The sequence below is a fragment of the Adiantum capillus-veneris genome, chromosome 8 (assembly GCF_014529385.1).
Source record: "Adiantum capillus-veneris isolate H3 chromosome 8, ASM1452938v2, whole genome shotgun sequence".
In the NCBI taxonomy this organism is placed as follows: Eukaryota; Viridiplantae; Streptophyta; class Polypodiopsida; order Polypodiales; family Pteridaceae; genus Adiantum; species Adiantum capillus-veneris.
Genome location: NC_140938.1, coordinates 57389210 through 57408097, shown reverse-complemented (window position 1 = coordinate 57408097; position 18888 = coordinate 57389210). Strand labels below are relative to the sequence as shown.

At 41.6% G+C, this 18888-nt stretch overlaps 2 pseudogenes; both read left to right on the top strand.

The window, feature by feature from the left end:
* LOC147452193 (uncharacterized) overlaps positions 1-10166 on the top strand; it is a 32740-nt pseudogene extending 22574 nt beyond the window's left edge.
* An 8-nt stretch (positions 10167-10174) lies between these two features.
* Positions 10175-10946, top strand: LOC147452192 (splicing factor U2af large subunit B pseudogene; annotated as a pseudogene).
* Positions 10947-18888: the final 7942 nt, after the last annotated feature.

Sequence of the window (18888 nt, the reverse complement as noted above, 5' to 3'; positions counted from 1 at the left end):
ACCATTATCTGATGAGCTATTGATTCTTATAATATAATCGTTCTCGGCGTCTGGATCGAATGTTTATCCTTTTCTCTTACAACAGGAATAAAACCCCTGCGTTTGGTGCTTAGGACTTGCTTAGATCCTTACTATAAGAAGGATACACATGTGACACCATATTTTATATTAATCTTTGTAATTTGTAAAATAATGCGTATTTCTATGACTTCGTCACATTCCTATTGATAATGTCTCATACATGCGAGGTTTTTGATTTGAAAAATCATAACATATTTCTTTATGATATGAAAAATCATAATTAACATCATGCATAATCATGTGCATGTTCTTGTGTATATTAATCATAAGTTACATTCATGTAAACCTGTGGTTTAGGGCTTAGGGTGATTGCCCAATGGCTGTGTTGTAAAGAATGACTAGAATGTGTTGTATTACATGTCACTTATACTGCTGAGAAGTTTTGAATTTTTGTTTTTTTTGTTTTAGCTTCTACACACATCATGGGTACTATAGGCAAGATAACAAAAGTTGAGCGCAAATATGTCGAAGAATTCGTATGCACTCATCTTTATGGATTACAAAGTGATCGCCTCCAGGAAGTTTTGCAAGAGTCCTCATACAAATCATTTTTGGATGAGTTATGTACTGCTACATATGCAGCACTAGTTGCTAAATTCTGTGGTCCTTACAGGTGTTCAGTTGGGCCACGACGTGATTTGAATCATAGGGCAAGTTTGCAGAGTTGCAAAAACCCTTGGCAAGCAAATTAAAGGGAAGTCTGGCTTCATGGACCGCATGAAGGAAGTAGAGGTCCTCTACAGAAAGCAATAGGGAAAGAGACCAAGGATCGAAGAAGAGCCCAAGGATGTACCCGAAGTGCCTGCCGCTTCGGAAGTACCAATCTCTAGCAATGATCCAATGCCTCCCAACATGGGAAGTTAAGAATCATGCAACCTCGTCATCATGTGCATGGCTTGCATTGAATTTCCACAAATCAAGCATTGGAGAAGGTAGATAAGGCATGGTCACGAAGGTGAAAGTCAACCATGAAACCTTCACAGATGAATTTTATGCTAGCAAGCTAATCAAGTGTGATGGCCATAAGAGTGCCAATGACATAGCACTACATGAAGCCACAATTATGAATATCACTCATAGTGGAATCATTTTTGCTCTGGGATTGGCGAGACGCCACGCAAGTGTCCACCCTCATCTTCAAGATGTGGAATGGTGGAAACCTCAACCACTGGCTAGAGAGACTCCAAAAGGAGGGGAAGAATGTGGCCATGAGCAAGGGTACGGTTTCAGAGACACCGAGGGGACCGTTGAAGGCGTCAAGAAGAATATATGGCCTGTCATTAATGGATTGCTCCAAACCTTCATCTTTTTGCACGCGAATAACATCACTCACAATGATGTTAATGGGAGTAATATCTTGTTGCATTTTGGATGGGCTAGAGCATATGTAGGCGTATGTGATTGGGTAGTGCAACCTTGTTCCCCACAGAGAACACATTTCCAAAGTTGCCAAATCTTCTCTCATCGACAAGCTTGGGAAGCTTGGAGCAAGCGATATTGGTGGGTGGCTCCCAAATGTATATCGACAAATCCTCCAGTCTTCATATGCAGCCAAGATATCTACTCCCTGTGTAAATACATTCAAGAACTCCTTAAATATTTACCTAAGGATGATGAGACTAATTATATTGCTTTCCTCAGACGCTTTCAGGAAGTCCTGTGCACTTGTGTATCTACCAATCCCACCAAGCGCAAGTCCTCACATGATCTCCTTAGCGTGCATGTTACAAGGCATTAAGGGTGTTGGTCGCACACTCCCAGATAGTGCAGGCTTGAGGCCATCCAATGATTGAAATTTGAAATCATACCTTGTAATTTGAAAATGTTTCTATACTTTGCAATGATATAGTTTTGTCTTGTCTCATGTCCATTGATTTGAAATTTCATGCTAGTTTATTACATTGTTGTTGTCAAATTGATGAGAGAGATGTGAATTTTAAAATTGTGTAAATGTTAACACTGATTATACCATTGATTGTAATTTTTAAATCAATGTGTATCTATTTTTTTGATCTAATTATTTATTGTCATGTGATTCGAGAGGAAATGGTAGCCCCATATCCTCCTCCCAATGTCGACGGTGAGCTCGATCACGAATTGAAGAGTCTCAACGCATCCTCACAGAGGAGAGCATGCGTTACGGGGCTCAAGACCTCTCCGCATTCTTTGTTGAGGCCGCGGAGCCCAAAGGTTTGGAGGACGAACCAATGAAATTGGAAGACGTACGCAAGTGTTGTCCCTCTTTTTTGTGTGAAAGATGTACTTTTCAGGAGGTCGGGTCATGCCAAGGCAACCATTGAAAATCTCAGATTTGAAACACAAAGGGCTCGCGCGTGTGTTGCTCCTACGCTTCATCCAAAAGGAGCGTTGTCTACCTAAAAATAATCAAGTTTCCATGTACTTAATCCAGCAAGTCTTCGTGAAAGATATAATGAAGAAGCGCATCCTTTGGACAGACTGTCCTTTCAACGCTGGTGTCGGACTTGGAAGAGCTAAAGAAAGGGCACAAGCGCATCGTGGGGAGGCAGATCCACCTGCACAAAAGAGGACAGTTGTGCTCCTACCAGATAAGCATGAACAAATTGTTAATATTTAACCTTACGGGGCTACACTAGCCAGCCAAGGAGAGAGCATTTTCTCTCTACAAGAGAAGTTGGCAGCCAAAGAAGAAGAAGTAGTTGTTTTAAAGGGAAAACTTGCTAGATACGAAGCGCGGTACGGTCCTCTCTCTCCCTTGCCTGAGGAGGCAGGACCAAGTCACGAGGCAGATATTCAAGAAACGGTGGATATACTTGAGGCAGCATTGAACGCAGATCTTGAAGAAGCGGTGGATATCACAATTTCTTAAAGACATTGTAGACTGTAGTTGAAAATTATAATGGCAATTTATCCCGTCCTTTTTTTAGACTCATTGTATTCTCTCTATGTTTATGGAAATGAATTTGTTTTGGAGTTGCTAATTGATGACTTTGTTGAGAGTCAAGCAATTTCTTTTTATTTGATTGCCAAGCAATGTCATCAATACTTATGTTTATGCAAATTCTCTTCAATACTTGACTTTGTTGCTACTAAATCAAAAAAGTGAGATATATAGCTCAAGAGGGAGCTACAGTGAGAAAAAGTGAGATACATTATCATGAAAAGATGTTTACATTTCGCCATCTATCACATTGAAGGTCCACAGTCTTCTTGATCTACACTCACTTCTTCTATGTTGATAGATGACGCACCTATCATACCCTTCTGTCTCTTAGGAAGAAGTCCTGCCTATTTGCATTTCTTTACATACCCTGCAAAATGGACCCATATGTCATTAGGTGGTGCTCCACATTCTTTCACATTGGGATTAGTGCCGAATAAATGTTCTTTGATGCGAGTTGCATTGCATGGTACGTTATGTCCACAATGTTTGCATTCCAAAAACGAAACTGTCTTGACGCTCTCTTTTTCCTCCACATACAACCACTCTTTTCCTTGCACCATGCTTTCTAACTTCAACAAAATATATCCTACAATCAATAGATACACTATGATTATAATTTTTCACCATAATAGCGCAATGAGAAAGATAAAAAGTTATAGATATGATTTGCTAAATTAAAATGATGAATGAATAGTGTGAAGATAATATTTTAGGGAAGATCACCAATGGATATATCATTCTTGGCTATTAGGTGGTAAAGAGCGTTTGCTCAAGACAACCTAAATGAGCGATGGAATCATCTCACATTCCACTATCTATGTCTCTTGGAGGTAGGAGCTCGATAACATCCATGTGACTCCCAAGTATTATGCATGACTAATATTCACTAGGAGGTAAGAGATTTCACTCGATCACAACCTAGTGAATTCTATAGGTAATCCACCATATTCACTAAGAGGTAAGAGCATAAGCTCGATAACAACCAAGTGAATCCTACTTCATACCTTACACCTCACTTGGAAGTAAGAGAATCATCTCATAACAACCAAGAGGCACTAAGTGGACCTATTCTATGTCTATATGGAGGTAAGAACACTTGTTCATGACAACCAAAAGACCCTACATGTATGTGTATATGTTCCAAAATGTATGAACTAACACTATTATTTGTGCACATATTATAGATAGATTTTAACCATCAAATAGAGCTAAGAGTATAGCTTCTAATGTTTAGAATTATACATTCGCACTATAGCTAGAGAAGGAGCCTCTAATGCGTACATTATTTATCTATTCTTAAACAAGTAGAGCTAAAAGTATAGTCTCTATTGCTTAGAGTAATTTATTTAAACTTAGCAATAGAGTTAAAGAATAACTCCTATTGTTAAGAATTATAGGTGATTCAAATCTATATAATTAATTTATTTTTAATGTATAAAACATTTAAAAAAAAATCTTAAAAAATCAAAGATTTTTTAAGTTGACAACTCAACCTTACTATGTCGGAGGTAACCTGACACTTTGGTGAAGGGAATTGTAGCTAAAACACGCAAATTTGGGCTTTATATACTACTACTATATCGATCGAAAACATATAGATCGATTTCACTTATCGATCGATACATAATCAATCGATAAACTATTGATCGATATGTAAGCAATAAAACGTTTTTTTGAAAAAAGTTGATGTGGCAGTGAATAATACGCACGAATAAACATTTAGAACGTATTAATCGACCATTATTCACAAATAAAACGAATGTTGAAGAACGAATCATGCAACCCAGCACATGGCATCCGATGATGTGTATCACAAGCCTAAGACATGCATGTCCACACCCAAAATCAACGTGCAAGAGGTGCTATTCCTCTAACGTGCGCAAATGCTGAGCAGCGCCTAAAAGAAACATGGTCACACAAGGCGGACGCCATGGCTGTGGTATGTCGACATGGCAGCCACGTCCTGTCCAGGATCACCTTCACTGTGGATGACCTCGCTATTTCTCGAGTTTGTCTTTTTGAGCTATGCTTGCAAATTCTTATTATTTTATTAATGTTTTTTTTTTAAGCGTATGTATTTTTATAATTTAAAAAAAACATTAGAGTTAGACACCATGTAGTCCACTGTATTTTGACCGACTAACCTTGTAAACTCCCGATTAGCTCTCTAGCTTGCCTTTAAGAACACTCAAAAATTTATGCAAGTTTAGTGTAATTACCGGAAAAAGCTTTAAATTTTGACCTAGAAACCGCGAGAATTTCAAGTTTGCACTTATTTTCACCGATTAACTCAATCATCACTTGTTTTTGCTCTTGTTATGGACATAAACCTAGCGGCAGAGTGAACACTATTACTGTATATTGAGAATAGAAATGTCATGAAATTTCTCTTGTTGATAATTGCATTAAAAGCAGTTGAACATTTGTCCTTTGGTTTAGTCTACAAATTATTTTTAGATAATCTAATTGTTTATCTTGAATACCATTCACCCAATGATAACTTTGTTGTTGTTCTTTACTTTTAAGAAATTTTCTAGCATTGACAATTTGAGTACAAGTCATTTCTTTGAACCACCTCCAGGTACGTAATCTCTCACTATTTTCTAAAGCATATTAATTCTTTAATGAGTCAATTCCTAAATATATCTATTGTTGACATATGTCTTAAGATCTTGTCATTATGAACCATCTCTCATCTGCATATATTGCAACGTTCTCGCTTAATATACTACTGCGATAATACTCACCTTCTCTACTTCCTTGTAAGTTATTTTCTTGCTACAGTCAAATTTATGGGGACAAACTGATGCAGTTTGCGATAACGATGATACCATTGGACAATTTGAAAGGAAAAAGATCTTTTGCTTAAGTATATTCTCTTATGACATATTGTGAAATTAACCGTCCCTAAAGTTCTAGCTTGTGCTTGCATTGAATGTATTTTCTACTGAGAGGATTTGACATTAAGCTTTGCAGCTACTCACATGAGCTGAGGTGCTTTGGGTTCGTGAACAACACTTTGTAAGTGCTTTCCTAGTCCACTATACTCCAATGTGGTGGCACAGAAGTAGTAAATGGTTTGTTTTTTTATGTCTTGTCTGGTCCATTGATCACATGCACACAAATTCATCGATTTAGGTAGTGTGTCAATGCTCATTTTGATGTAGATTCGTCGATTTAAGCAACACCACTTGTCTCAGTGCAGATCCGTCGATTTAAGCAGCACAACAACAAACTACAGATTCACGTTTTTTAAACAATACCAAATGTAGATTCATCGATTTAGGCAGCAATAGTGCAGATTCACTGATTTAAACATCACATTTTCTTGGTGTAGATTCGTCGATTTAGACAACACCGATCACGAAATCATACTGCAGTGGTTGACCACCACTATCCCTAGCATGCTTTTGTTACCCGGATATATGTTGGCAGATATTTGGATTTGGATTTGAAATTGATATATCATGCTTTGGAATTGATTTTGATTGTGATGATGGACACCCACTCTTTCAAGAAATATATCCCCGCCGAAGTAGTGACAGACCAATGCAAGGAGATTTGCCTTCAGGAGGACTTGTCAAGCACAATCAAAGATGACAGGAGGGGGTGGGATCTACGGTGGGATGAAGAAGAGCCATAGATCGTGACAAAGTAATCTTGGGCATGGCAAAGTATTCTTGGGTACCCGAAATTACAAAAAGTAATCTCGGGTACCCGAGATTACTTCGCACCCAAGCCTCGAACCCTTGACCTCACGTTTGCGACTCCCATGTCCTATCCACGAGCACCCGCATGTTTTTTGTGACTGTATGGATCCAAGGTTACTCTTATACCAAATGTGACCAAAAGTAATCTCGGATACAAAAAGTAATCTCGCCAAGAATGCTTTTTATACCCGAGATTACTCTTTGCGATGCAGACAAGATCTACGGCGCTCAATGCTCTCACCGTAGATCCCATGCCCCCATGCCCGTGTCATATAGTCCTGAGGATGCAAGAAGGGTCCTATCCACTTTTATGCACCTTCTCAAATTTTGTGGAGAACCATCAGAGTTATGATTACTCATACGGCAAAGCGAGAAGCTATAGCGCTTGAGCGTTTGAAGGTATTTGAAGGAGTTCCAGTCCCTCATGACAAGATGAAGAGGACTGTCATTCCAAGTTCCCTCAAGGTTCTAAGGCTCCAGATTGGGCACAGAAGTCTCTCTTTGGGTTGTACCACTATGATGCAATCAAGGAGCTGGAGGATAGAAGGAAATCTAAGGCCAAGGTTTTCTACGAGAGAAAGAAGTAGTTGATTTAGCTTCGACTGAAAGCAGAGAGGATCAGGTAGGAGAAGCCAAGGCTGTTTTTGAACTTCTTAGCTTCAGGGCCTTTTTGATTTTTTAATTGTGCATGGGTGTCTTGTTACTGGGGAGTGTCATTTGCCAGAATTTTTGAGGGAATAGTGTTAAAACTTGCTGTTTTACTAAGTATAGATTGTCGAGATTTGAGAATCTGCAGTGTTTCCCACAGAGAGAGAGAGAGAGAGAGAGAGAGAGAGAGAGAGAGAGAGAGAGAGAGAGAGAGAGAGAGAGAGTCATTTCCATAGAGATAAGGATCATGGAAGTGAGAGGTCTAATTGTGAGCATGAAGGGGAACATCATTACCGTTGAAGCCATGAGAGAGATAAGAGCAGAGATTGTAACAGGCATCATGTTGAGACCACCTATGGTGGGTGCCACTGAGAAGGAAACATGGTGAGAGGTCTGCAGAAAATGAGAGCGAGATGGAGAGAGAGACGGAGAAGGAAACATGGTGAGAGGAGGTCTGCAGAAAACGAGAGCGAGATGTGGAGAGAGAGAGAGAGAGAGAGAGAGACAACAAGTAAACCACACGCTCTCTGATTGATAATTATTTTGTGTATAAAAACTTTACAATAGCAAAAACTTTCCATGCATGACTTGACTTACAACTAAAACTGACCTGCATGCTATAGGGCTTGTACCCACGAGCTAGACACGGACATTGGACATTCCCACAACTAGGCTTGCATACCCAACAACCCCCCCCTCAAGCCCAAACCACTGACTATGGACTTGATACACACAGACCATGGCAGAGTCCAATCACCTGAAACCATGAGTAGTACTCCCCCCCTTGACTATAACATAGGTATGTGTGTGTAGTTCCCTCAAAACAACTATCAGTGTGAGACATACCAGAACCCGACCAAACAACAAAGGAGTGGTGTTACCACTTTTTTATGTGGCAGTGTCTATAACCCGTACAAAGTTTTTGGCACGATTGACAACTTTAAGGTAAAAGAGGCTTTGACTAAAAAGTCTATGATGGTTGTGACAATATACAAAGATGACAAATCTATGACACTAAACTGACAAAAATACTTTGTGAAATTTTTTACCGCAATCTCGAAGCAGATCTTCATGTGTTGCATCTGTAGACTATTGATAGGCCGACCAGTTCTTGAAGCAAACTGTTGGAAGGGTCTTCACTAGCTTCATGGGTAGCTTCAATTGGTACAAAATACCTCGAATCAAGCTGCATATGTGTATGTCTTTTTGTGACTGCTCCGTCTATGCCGTTTCCAAGTATTGTCGATGTCGACCGTTGACAAGTTTGTAAACTTCTTTGTAGTGAGCCTTTTAAGAAGCTTGGAAAATCCTGATTGTCACTACGGGAATGTTTTTTTTTTTTTTTTGTTTTGTTGATGTAGCACAGGCAATGCAAGGAGGAATACCACTGATAATAGCCTGGCAGTGTATGTGGATGGTTTGAAATGCTGGCCTTAGTGGGTAATCACACTATGTGTGAACCCTACCTTCAATAGGAGATTTTTTAATCAAAACCTTAAAAAAAATTAACGATTTTGTAGTCAGACAGTCGACTCCTCGGCTCTTTGAAGCACCACGAGCAGCGAGTAGGGGTTTAGGATGGCACCGCAGTAGCCTCCAACGGCGTGGCTCACAAGCTTTGTGCTCGGCTTTTCTCTTTCCTGTGGTTGCGCAATTGCGGGTCCCTATTCCTAGTCTCATGCACCCTTCGGCTCTGTAAACCGAGACCTCAGCACCTCTCGAACTTGCTATGCTTGTCTTCCTGCCCGCCTGAGAGCTTGACGCTCTGTGTGCCTCCTAGAGCAGCACCTTGAGACGTTATGCCCGCCACACCTATGGCCTGGGAATCGTAGGCTCTGATACCACGTGTTGAGAGCACCTATGGTGGGTGCCACCGAGAAGGAAACATGGTGAGAGTAGGTCTACAGAACGAGAGCGAGATGGAGAGAGAGAGAGAGAGAAAAAAAAATCGACACAGAAAGTAAACCACATGCTCTCTGATTGATAATTATTGTGTATAAAAACCTTACAATAGCAAAAAATTTCCATGCATGACTTGACTTACAACTAAAACTGACCTGCATGCTATAGGGCTTGTACCCACAAGCTAGACACGGACATTGGACATTCCCACAACTGGGCTTGCATACCCAGCACATCATTGGGATTATGACGGTGATAGGAGACCCAGACATAAAACCAAGACATGTTCGAGAGGAGGATCTAGCTCTTGATCCAAGGAAGGTCTCATTCTTCCTCTCGAGATCGCAATAGGGTTTGACAGGGCTCCTTTTAATGCTGCAGCTATGTCGGGAGTTGCATTGCTGGGCCCCCCAAGAAATACCTAGTGTCTTACCGAGGACAGTTCTGTTTGCTGGTACCCAGTTTGGAGCATTTCCATTGTCCCGATGCAAGCTATGACACAGCAGGGAACACGGTATGCTTGAAGGATTTATGTGGGACAGCCTCGCCCCTCTAGTGAATGAGCAGACAATAGCAACATTTTTCAGCCAGCTTATGGCAGCAATTGGTGGAAATAGAGCAAGGCCAGGTGACGTGGGCGTAAAAGTTTACATCAATCATGAAAAATAATTAGCATTTGTGGAGATGAGGAGTGTTGAGGAAGCAAGTAAGGCTATGGCACTGAATGGCATAATTTTTGAGGGTACAATCTAACACTAGCTGCTACACTAGCTCCAAGTCCGACAAGCCCCCATTCGAATCTAGTTGTAGTTGGCATAGTTACCCGGAATGAGAAATCAGAACGAGGAGCGAGGGACAACGGGTATGAATTACCATTCCCTGTTATGGACACTCACGTTTGAAACATGGAATGAGAATTCAAAATGGAAAGTTGGAATGGGAACGGGAGCTGAAAATGGCCATTCCTTGTAACAATGGTAGTTGGGCTTACACTTGGTTGTTCAAGTGGTGCTGCTGGATTAACAAAATTTTTCTTGGTGGTGTGCCGTATTATCTAACTGAAACTAAAGGAACTGCTGGAATCGTTTGGACCGTTGTCAGGCTTTGAACTTGGCAAAGATTGGGAGACTGGTGTCTCAAAAGGCTATTCATTTCGTGTTTATCAGGATAGGTGTGTGCTGCCTTGAATGGTTTGAAAATGGGCGACAAGACACTCACAATTCAATGTGCATCAATGGGTACTGAACCTAGACCGGATCAATGAGACATCTTCTAACAAGCCCAACAGCCTATTCAGAAGCAGCTAGCTCTGCATGCTGTGGGTGTTGGCACAATGGGGCTAGGTGGATTGATGCTGTTGGGCAGGCTGGGAATGCACCGTCTGAGGTTCCAACCAAAGTTGTGAGCTTGACTCAGCTGGTTTCAATTGATAACTTGAGGGATGATCAAGAGTATGCAGGCATATACAATGACATGAAGAAGAAGTGTAGTAAGTTTGGCACAGTAACCAAGCTCATCATTCCTCACCCTCAAATTACAGGAGGGGAGGTTTCTGGACTTGGAATAGCTTAGAGTACTTTGACACAGAAGGAACAAGAAAAGTTTTCTTACATCACAAGAAGTTTGCTGGCTACTCTGTCATTTCCACATACTACCTAGAATACAAGTTTGAGAAGGAATAACTTGACGGCTAGTTTAAGATTGATTTAGATTATTATTCCTCTTTAGCATGTATTGTTGATGGCTTGTAGGCTGCATTTTCTTTATAATAGATTTTCCTTATAATGTATTGTTAATATTCATTCATTGGTTGTTATGGAAGAATGGGGTGTTTGGAGTCAAAAAGTTTAAAATTGTATTTTGTACCCACTGGTAGTGCAAGTTGATATGTCTTCACTAGCGTAAAAACAGTCTGTCCTGGTGGATAGATTCACCCCTCCTACCTTGCGGTCGTACTGAGAGAAAGAGAGGTTGTTTGAGGGCTGCACAAAGCCTGCATGCTGCCATACATCCGAAATCTTCAAAGTCATACATAGGCGCTCCCAAGCCGCCAACTCAGCTCCATGTAGAGTAGCATGGCTGCCGCCAGTCATATCCAAAGGGTCCGAAAGCATGTTGAAGTCTCCCTCCAATGGAAATTGCTCTGCATGAGGCAAAGACTTCACAATATGTGACTTAAACTCAGCTTGTGCACTCATATGGATGGGCGTATAAATGTTCAAGAAGCTCACAAGGCTACCTTGAACTGGCATAGTGATCCACTAGGCCCTGCTTGGCACAATAATACCTCTACCAACGATGGCCTTCTATCATGAGTCCATGATAGTCATATTACGTGCACATGGCTCTGTGTGCCACATGGCCATGCTTCATCGACTTCCAGAGCCAGCTTTCCACTTCTTAGAAAGGAGTGTCTAGAATCCTAGGAGGATTAGTACTGGTAATTTTCTGAGCTTGTTTGTAGGAACTGCATGCTGGGAGGAGTCCATTAGATTAGGTTTTCTAGTTTTGAACCCTCTTGCATAAATAGTTTGTACAAGCGTTTTGACAGATGTTGCTACACTACAGTGGGTATCTGTCATGACATGCATGTAGTTTTAGGTTAGAGGAATTCAATGAACCATTCCCTGCGTCAATCAAAATTTTGGATTGGCAGATGTGTGACAGTTTCACCTAGAAATTGAGCCTTGGTTTCTTTTTTGGCCCCCTTTTGGTTAGTTGACCTCAAACCACCCGTTTGGGGAAATTTTAAGCCATGTACAAAGGTGGCTTATTGATTTTTTGACCCTCACGAGTACATGAGGGTCAAAACTCATGAGTTTACTTTAATGTCCTGGGTCATGCCACGTCATCAAGTTGTGACAGGAGTTGGAGAAGAAGAAGTTTCTACACCAGGAGGATTGTTCCTCGATCCTCCCCCATCCCCATCCACGCCACCGATTGCACCAACTCCTATGGAGGCTTTGGTCAAGTCGATGATGGACATGATGCTACAACAGGAGGCACAACGCGCCGCCATGGATCGCGACCTCGAAGAAAGAAGGGCAGCTATGGAGCTTGAGCGCGAGCAAGCGCGCGAAGCTCAACGCATAGCAGCCGAAGAAAGAAAGGCAACTATGGAGCTTGAGCGTGAATCTCTACACATAGCGGTCGAAGAAAAGCGAGCGGCTATGGAATTAGAGCGTGAGACGCAGAGAGACCAACGCATGCAAGAGTTGGTCCTATAGGTACTAACCTCGAAATCCGAGCCACTCAAGTACGTTGGCGATTCATCAGGTTTCACAAGTAGAGATGCAGATTCCAACAACCCAGTCACTGTGAAGTTGACATTTAGTAAGTATGACGGTAAGATGGATGCTAATGTTAATCATTCTTACTTGCATCAATTTAATGCTTACTTTGCGACAACTAAGTAAACAGGGAATAGCAAAGTTTTGACGGCAGCCATGTATTTTCCTGGTGATGCCAGTGATTGGTATCAAGCGTGACAAGAGGCACAGTGTTGGCCGCACACCTAGAGGAAGCCCAGCGTGCCCCTTTCTTTCAATTCGGCCGACTGCCAAGACAAGCTCAAGGTATGATTCATGCCACCTCAATATCTAGCTCGGTTGAAAGAAGATTGACGCAATCTTAAGCAAAATGGTATGCCATTTATGTCTTTTTCGAACCGTGTTTTGCAGCTTGGCACCCAATTACGCAAATCAGATTAAGAGCGCAAAGAGGCATTCCTTTTCGGATTGGACGAGTACATCAAGTTCGATGTAGAAGTCCTAGACTCAATCGATCTCAACAAGGCGGTAGCGATTGCTTTCGCACAAAAGATGAACCATAGCAAAGGAAAGCCTAAGGAGAACAAGTCTTCTCACAGCACCGCTCAAAATTCTCAGAACCCACAGAAGGGTAAGAACGGTAAGAACAACGATAATTCTCCTAATCAATCTTCCTCAATTTCTCAAGCACAAAATTCTCACAATGAACCTAAGGGAAAAGGAAAAGCTAAAAGTCAAGAAAACCCAAAGTTGACTCCCGATGAAAAATCTGCTCAAGGAATTTTAGGAGGATGGTTAACTCTTGAAGAACGAGCCGGATATGCATGAGACAAAAGATGTTTTGAATGTCGCACTAAAGTTCATATGAAAAGAGATTGTCCTAAGAAAGCATCCAACGAACTTAAAGAATCCACAGAACCCACATCCTTTGTTAATGCCATAAATGAGAATACTAGCGTGTCCCAAGTTTCTAATGATCATATAGCTGATGAGTCTCTCATGAAGTGTTATGGTCATGTGAATGGTCAACGCATTGTGATCTTGTTTAATTCTGGCAGTATGCATGATGTGATTGGTGACTCTCTTGTAGAAAGAGCTCGCTTGGATGTTAACCAGACTACTTTCGAGGTGTCGGGGTTAGCTCCCGGTATGGACTCTCTCATTACACGAGAGCGTTGATGTGTTATTCACTGTCCAGCAATCTTCCTTCCGTAGAAGATTTGTTTTGTCTCCTCTCTCAGAATGTGATATGATTTTGGGCATGCGATGGTTTCGTGAACATAACCCTCTCATTGATTGGGCAAACAATACGCTCACTGTAAATGCCAAAAGTGACTCTCCCATGATCATTCGTGGTGAGGAGGTCTTCATTCTTTACCTCTCATTTCTCATATGTAGGCGACGCTTGAAAAGAAACATGAGGAGGAGACTCTCTCAGTCCTTTCTTCTCCGAAGCACGACACATTTTTTACATGATAGAGACGTGATTGTTCGCAAGGATGATGGTTTGAATGATGATGTTTCTAGTAAAGCTAACCTCATTGCAGATATAATCAGTCACGCAGCACCGATCTTGGCTCTTGAGTCGAGGTCCAAAGAACCCACTCATGCAGTATTGTGTGTTCACATGATTAGTCAACACGCATTGTTCGTGTTTCTCATTCGTGACGGTTTCTTGTATTTCATCACCGTCTTTATGTGTTTACTTTCCACAGGCATGCCATGCCGTATTGTACGATGCATACGATTCACTCACGGATGAGCACGGATGTATGCGGATCACTCTCGAAAAGAAAAAAAGTTTGCTTTCAAGGAATTCACTTTGTTTCCCAATTGTTTGTTTTGTCAATTGCTGTTACATGTTTCTTCCTCGGCATGACACAGTCTCAGAAAGAGCACGAGCAAGATTGTCCTCTCTTGCACAGGTGGTTGTAGCCCTATGGATAGTTTTCATTAACTAATAGAAGGATCTTTTTCTCGGAAAAAAAAAAAGATTGTCCATCAAGCATTGGCATTTCCTTTGTGATTTGCCACAATTGATAGGTTTAGGTCGAAAAGTCAAGTTTCGATCCCACTTTTTGCGTGTGTTTGGTGAACGGTTTGACACTCCGTCACTTGCATTTCAGGCCTAGTCTGGCGAAGCAGTTGCAGATTCAGCCCGCAGTACCGCCACAGCAGTAGATCCCCAGCAAAGCATCTAGCGTTTTCAGTTTTCAGCCTTGATGCCGTTGTTGTCAATATCATCGTCGTCATTACAGTCCCTATCTTAATGATGACACCCTTCGTCGTCATCATCGTCATCGTAGATCCCTATCTTGACGACAACACCTTCGTCGCCATCATCGCAGATCCTGAACTTCACGACGACACCATCGTCATCATCGTCATAGTCTCCATCGTTGTCGTCGACATCATTGTCGACATTGTCATCATCAAGATCATAGCATCTAGACCATTATACCAGATTTGTGCAATCTATAGCATAGACCTCTCTCGCCATAGAGAGGGGGGCCCTTGGAGGGGGGTTTGAGAACCATCTGGTGTCGTATTCTCTCTCTCTCTCTCTCTCTCTCTCTCTCTCTCATTCTCATCACTTTCATTCACAGTAGCATTCACTTTGTTTGTGATCATTGCACTTGCACTCTCGCTAAGAAGAACGGAAGGCTCTCCCTTTCGTAAGTTAAAGGAACCTTTGAGCACAGTTCGGAGCACTCATCCTGAGCACGATTAACATTCACTTCCTCTGCACCTTACAAACACCTTATTGAGTTATCCGAGCCTAGAATGAAGAAATAATGAACCAAGTGAAAGAACTTCTAGAAAAGGGTCTCATCCAACCTAGCACATCACCATATTGTTCTCCTGTTTGACTAGTACTAAAGAAAGAGGGATCTTGGAGAATGTGCATTGACTATAGAGCTATAACAAACTTGGACACCCCAAGATTCTACCACGACACAACAGAGATTCACTTCAGAACAGTTCACAAAAGACAACATGGCCCGGCGTAGTTCCGTGCCAAGAGGTATTGGCCCCAAAGACTGGTGCCCCTTTCGGTATTTCTTTTTATATTAACCTGTGTGAAAAAATACAAGAGAGTCAGCAGGTACTTACTCTCAGACTCTGCGTCCAGATGCTCTGCAGACTGAGACCCTTGGACTTATTTATTCTTACAAGGGATGCCCAAAAGCAGAGCCCCAAAAGCTTTTAAAAATAAAAGCAAAAGTTTCTAAAAGCAACTGGTCTTCCAAAAATTGCCAAAAGTAGTCAGTGTAATTTCCGAAAATTTCGTACGATAGTTAGTGCGATTTACGGAGATCCGTACAGTCAATGCAATTCGCGAAAATCCGTACGCCAGCCACATCAGCAGTTGCTTTACTTAATTTTTAGTGTCCAGGGGGTCCCGTCGTCACTTGGCCATAAGTTGGGACAACTCTATAGGGTTGCCACGTCACCACTTTGTGACATAAAGAATTGTAATAGCCCTCGATTACGCCTACAAAACAGACAGAGGCCATAAACAGTAGACATTGACTATAAGTACCGACGCATTAGACACGAGACATCTAGCACTTGTACAAAACGACAGTCACATCATCGACATCACAGGACATCATATGACAAACCACAGACAAATTCATTCCAAATCTCAGACCATGACCATCGGAAACGTATTTAGTAATCGCATCTAGATTCATTTCGGACCTCACGGATGCCCGATTAACTAATCCTTATTGCAATTATGTCTATAGAGATTTATGAGACCAAAATGCTGCAGTCATTTCGTCTTTTAGTTCCTGCACTCAAACAAGTCAAGTACAAATCAATCATTTTCATTTTCGGAAATTCCTGTTATAAAATCATACAGCAGAATACTACTCAGCCCTTTAGTATCTCTGAAACCCAAAGGGGACATCAGTGACCATTTAAAATCGGGGTAATCCGTTGACAAAGGATCGGAGTGACTCCTCTCTTGTGCAAACCCGCTGCACTAGATTCACCCTCGCTGAAGACGGGGTTCTATTGGAGTAGACTATGCTAAACCTACTGCTTCAAGGTAAAGTTCCAAAATCTGAGGAGTATCTGCTAGGTCCATCCACTTCGCATCCAATGCAGGATAGTTCTTGAATTTAACCAAGAACCATGTAATCACTTTACCTTTTATCTTTTTGTCCTTGAGTGCCAAAATCTGTTCTAGAACGAGTATCTCCTCGCTTCCTCCACTTCGGGTTGCTCACTTGGCTCCCCATCATCGGGCACATCGCCTTTAAAAGGCTTCAATAGGCTCACATGAAATACATTGTGAATCTTCCAAGTATCGGGAAACTTGAGTCTAAAGGAGACATCATTTATCTTTTCTTTTATCTGGAAAGGACCATAATACCTCATGCTAAGCTTTAGAAAAAGCCGCTCTTTTCCCTTTTTCTTTCTTAGGTGTGCTTTCTCAAAACGTAAGAGCACCCAATCGTCTTCCTTTAATTTCAAACCTCGTCAATGTCAATCTGCTGCCTTTTTGTGTTCTTGAGATTTCGCTAAAGCCTCCTGGACCTTGGCAAAAGCAGTGTCCAAGTCCCTTGTGTACTGGTCAGCGAAAAATCTTATCTTTAGTGCTTAGGAAGGGTGGAACCTTCGGAGCACCTTCAATGATATCAAATGGCGCCTTCCTTATCAAAGACTAGATCATGTTATTGTAGGAAAATTCCACCAAGGGCAAATTTTTTTCCCATTGAGTTTTCTGATAAAAAATGTAAGACTTCAATAAATCCAGAACAACTGAATTTGCAATCTCAGATTGCCCATCTGTCTACAGGTGGAATGATGATGAGAACTGCAACCGTGTGCCAATGTTCTCCCAAATAGCCTTCCAAAACAAACTCGTGAGTCGGGGATCTCTATCAAAGACTATTGTCTCAGGCATGCCATGTAGTCTGAAAATCTGTATAATGAATAGTCTCGCTAAATGATCCGGCTTGACTGTTTTCTTCACTGGAATGAAGTGAGCTTGCTTGCTAAATCTGTCGATGATAAGCCAAATGCCATCATGCCCACTCTGAGTCTTCGAGAGATAAAAAATGAAATCCATTGCAATACTTTCCCAGGGGTGGGTGGGAATGGGTAAAGGCTGTAACAATCCTTGTTCCTTATGCCTGTCAAACTTGACCTTTTGGCATACTAAAGAACTGCGTACAAATTCGTCCACATCTTTCTTGAGTCTCGGCCAAAAGAAGTAATGCTCCACACCTTTCAAGATGGTGTCGATGCTGCGGTGACCTGTAAAAGGTGGACAATGGCACTGAGTCAGAACCTTTTCCCTCAATGGCTGTGTGACACACAACATCGTTTTCTGCATCAAGTAGCCATCCCATATGGAATATCCCGCTACTACCTCCCCATTATGTATTCGAGTGAATACATCGGAAAAATCTGGATCTGTGGCATATTGATCAACCATGTCCTCGAAGCTTCTATGATGAATCGCGGAAATAGCCAAGACCAGGGGCTTCCAAGACAATGGATCTGCCACTAAGTTTTTTTGTCCCTGAACATGGACAATCCGGAAGTGAAACTATGACAAGATGTTAGCCCACCGCATCTAGTTTCCCAAAATTTGATTCTGTGACAAGAAGTAGCGTAAACTTTGATAATCAGTAAAGACCGTGAAATCGGCTCCAAGTAGGTAATGTCGCCACTGAGTAAGAGCATGGATCATTGTCAAAAGCTCTTTCTCTTAAATCTGTGTTGTCAATTCTAGCCTTGAAAACAATCGGCTTTCGTAGGCAATGACATGGCCTTCTTGCATTAAGACCGCTCCCAGAGTACGACCACAAACATTAGAATATACTTCAAAAGACTTTTGCAAATCCAGCAAAGTCAATATTGGTCCGATAGTCAATTTCTCTTTCAGTGTCTGAAAGGCAGTCACCTTTGTGGGTCCCCACGAGAAAGGGACTCCTTTCTGTGTCCGAATGTGCAACGGGGAAGCTACCTCTGCAAACTTTCGAATGAACCGCTGGTAGTAAGAACACAAGCCCAAGAAGCTTCTAACTTCATGGACATTCTTCAAATCTGGTCAATCACAAATAGTCTCAATCTTGACCGGGTCCATCTGTACTCCTATTGCTGAGACGATGTGTCCCAAAAAGTGTATCTTTGGCAAGAAAAATTCACTCTTTTTGGCATTGATAACTAACTTGTGATCTCACAATACCTGAAAGACCTGTAGTAGATGGTGTGTAGTAGATGGTGTCTATGTTCTGCTTCATCCTTGGAGAAGACTATAATGTCATCAAAGAAAGTGCCGACAAATGATTTATTCTCTCGGAAAATCCTATCCATCATTCGATTGAAAGTAGGT